This window comes from Saccopteryx leptura, chromosome 3, assembly GCF_036850995.1.
Source record: "Saccopteryx leptura isolate mSacLep1 chromosome 3, mSacLep1_pri_phased_curated, whole genome shotgun sequence".
NCBI lineage: Eukaryota > Metazoa > Chordata > Mammalia > Chiroptera > Emballonuridae > Saccopteryx > Saccopteryx leptura.
The window spans coordinates 162,089,304-162,092,581 of NC_089505.1; the positions used below are offsets into that span (position 1 = coordinate 162,089,304).

Below are 3,278 nucleotides of genomic sequence, written 5' to 3' on the forward strand. Positions count from 1 at the left end.
AGAGGTGGCCAATGTCATTGTCCCTATCACTCCATTGATTCCTGTCCTAAGGTGAGGCTTATCTCACTGACATTCTGCCAGTGGACATGTTTGGTACAATCTCGCAGTCCTTGAACATGCTGTCAACATTGAACAAACGACCAGATGGCTTTTTCCCACCTTCTCACTTTGAGCCTTCCTGGCTACTGCAGCGCCTAGCCCAGTCTCCTGCAACAAGTCACTCCAGACTGCTCCAGGCTCACCTGGTTCCCATTGAAGCCCCAGAATAGTTGTCTTCATATGTTCTTGCCTAGTCCTTTACAATTGAAAATAATAATCTAGCCCTGGCCGGTTGGCTCAGCGGTAGAGCGTCGGCCTAGAGTGCGGAGGACCCGGGTTCGATTCCCGGCCAGGGCACACAGGAGAAGCGCCCATTTGCTTCTCCACCCCTCCGCCGCGCTTTCCTCTCTGTCTCTCTCTTCCCCTCCCGCAGCCAAGGCTCCATTGGAGCAAAGATGGCCCGGGCGCTGGGGATGGCTCTGTGGCCTCTGCCTCAGGCGCTAGAGTGGCTCTGGTCGCAACATGGCGATGCCCAGGATGGGCAGAGCATCGCCCCTGGTGGGCAGAGCATCGCCCCATGGTGGGCAGAGCATCGCCCCATGGTGGGCGTGCCAGGTGGATCCCGGTCGGGCGCATGTGGGAGTCTGTCTGACTGTCTCTCCCTGTTTCCAGCTTCAGAAAAATGAAAAAAAAAAAAAAAAGAAAATAATAATCTATGTGCATTCTACATAATTTTAAACTGACAAAAAAATTTTTCATCCTATGTTTAATTTCCAAAATATTCTATGATGCCTATAAGCTCTGAATGGATTTTTATCAAAATCTTGGAGCTACATACTTAGTTTGTTCAAATTATAGACATATCTACCATATAACTTAGCAAACCCAGTTCTCATTGTCAAGTCAATCAGCTCCATGAGAATCACTTTCTGTCACTTTTAAAAAGTCTTACCTCATTTTTCAATTCAAATAAATATGTTAATGCCTCCTCCTGTGACAACCATCTCACTAATGAATTCTAACTAGAAGATAAATGGATGGATGGATGGATGGATGGATGGATGGATGGATGGATAAACAAGTCCTTAGAGTCTTAACAAGAGTTTTCTCTTGGATGAAATAAGGCACTGCTCTATTCAGGATTTTCTACTGGCTCTAACAGGGAGCAAGGCATCCTGGAACTGCTCCTTTGTTTGGTGCTCTGGGTCAATCACATTCATAAGACTTAGGATTCGTGAGAGATTTGTCTTTCATTTATAAAGATTTAAAAAATGGGGGAGGAAAGAACCAGCAGACGCTAGATAGACTTGGCAGGAAAGAGCATAATTGAAAATTGAGGGTCTAGAAAGTGATTCCCTTAAAATTATTTGAAAGGTTCACTTGTTCTCCAGTGAGTGGGTGTTCCCTGGGTTCTGTACACCACCAGCCTGAGGTCCCAGGAGAAGGCTCAAAATCTAACTCCACACATGGATGTGGATGTTTTAGAGCAGTAGAGCTTGACAAGTTTCTGATCCATACCTTAGTTTTAAGAAACTCTCTCGTGGTTATATACTTAACTCCTCTAAGTTTTCTGTTGCCCACTAACTGTGACTTATTTTCATTTTGTTTCCTGACTGGAAGTTCAAGTCCTTGAATGAAGAGGCTGTGAAAACTTGTTTTAGCTCCTCTTCTCCTTTCCTCTGAAAAGAAAATGTTGGCTGAGGCATCTCTTTTTTGGCTGAAATTTATCTGGAAAACTACCTTGGTAATTGAAGGCTGGGTTGGTGAACATAGAAACTGGATTTGGAGTTGGCTGGTCTTACTTATGACAGGTAGTTAAACAACTGATGGGTCTGACATCCAACGCATCTGGGAAACAGTCTGAGGAGCCCCCCTGCCCTAACCGGGCCACACACCCCTCCGTAGAGAAAGAAACGCGTGTGGGAAAATATGCTTCTTGTTCCAGGGACATTTCAGTCTTCTGTTTTACGAAGATTTCCTACTGGACTTACTAGAATAGTATAAAATGCTGCCTTTGCCTCGGCTGGATAGTTCGGTGGTCGGAGTGTCATCCTAAAGCGCAGAAGTCGCCAGTTCCATCTGGGCAGGGTATGTACAGGAATGGATCAATGTTTTTGTCTGTCTGTCTGTCTGTCTGTCTCTCTCTCTCTCTATCCACTTGCCTCTCCTTCTAAAATCAATAAACTAAACATTAAAGATCATGCCCTCAAAACAAACAAACACACAAAAGAAACACTGTATTTGCTGTGGTCTACAGTAGTGGGACATGTCAAGCTGTCAACCATGTTTAATTCTGTTCAGCCACATTTATACGCTCTGTATGTATCTACTAATAAAATGAAAGAGACAGAATTTCTGCTCTTAAGGACCTCAGAGATTATGGATGAAGCCAAGGTTTATACATAGAATTGCAGTTATAATGGTTACTACTCTAACCACCTACCCAAGAACTGCTTAAAAGTGGTTTTCAAGAGGCGTTAGAAGTTGGCCACTTGGCTCCACTGTCTGGTTCTTGCCCAGTTCTACCCTCCCTCCCCCACTCCCACAAATAAGTATCCAAGTGCAATCCTTCCTTCAAAAGTGAATAATTTCATGAAGAACCTCCCAGTTTCTCTTTAGTGTTGCTTCATGACACAGTCCTGGTAAGTTCATCCCAAAACACTATATTCTGATAACAAGATACTATTTTTATTTCTGCAGTGTTTTGTCTTTCCTGAGGACTTGAGCACATCTGCTTTGGGGCATGAAGCTGGAGCATCTGGGATAGGCAGGTGCTTCCAGACTTAGGCCTTTATGTAGTGACAGTTGCTACAGTTTTCACTATTGTTTGGCCCAGCTGACAGGAAGATTGCTATCCCTCCCAATGGGCACCCAGTTATCTTTTGAAAAGGAGGAAGTTTTGAGAAAGTAAAATTCTCCTATTTTAAGAACCTAATCAGGAACCGATTCAGAAAACAGTTGGCAATACCTTCATGTGTGATTCTCTAAGCCTTAGAGTCTAAGGCTAACAAAAATGTTTTGATGAAACAGCTGAATAGTTTGCATTTCCTATCTAAATAAATTTCTTTAAAAATACTGGAGTCATAGTTCAAGTGCAGAATGAAAGTACTTATGACCCTAGATAACATCAAGATTACTAGTAAGGTCAGGAAGGGACAGTTGTACCTGAGAGGTCTGGAACAGCAAGTGAGCAAGCCAGAACTTAGGCTTTATTCTGGCTTTTTTTTTTTTTTTTTTTT

The 3,278-nt window shown here is 43.3% G+C and overlaps 1 non-coding gene across 1 annotated transcript; it reads left to right on the forward strand.

Annotated features, from left to right (window-relative positions):
• Positions 1 to 320: 320 nt before the first annotated feature.
• TRNAS-AGA (transfer RNA serine (anticodon AGA)) lies at positions 321 to 396 on the forward strand. The gene has a single exon. It is a non-coding gene; the product is annotated as a tRNA-Ser (tRNA).
• Positions 397 to 3,278: the final 2,882 nt, after the last annotated feature.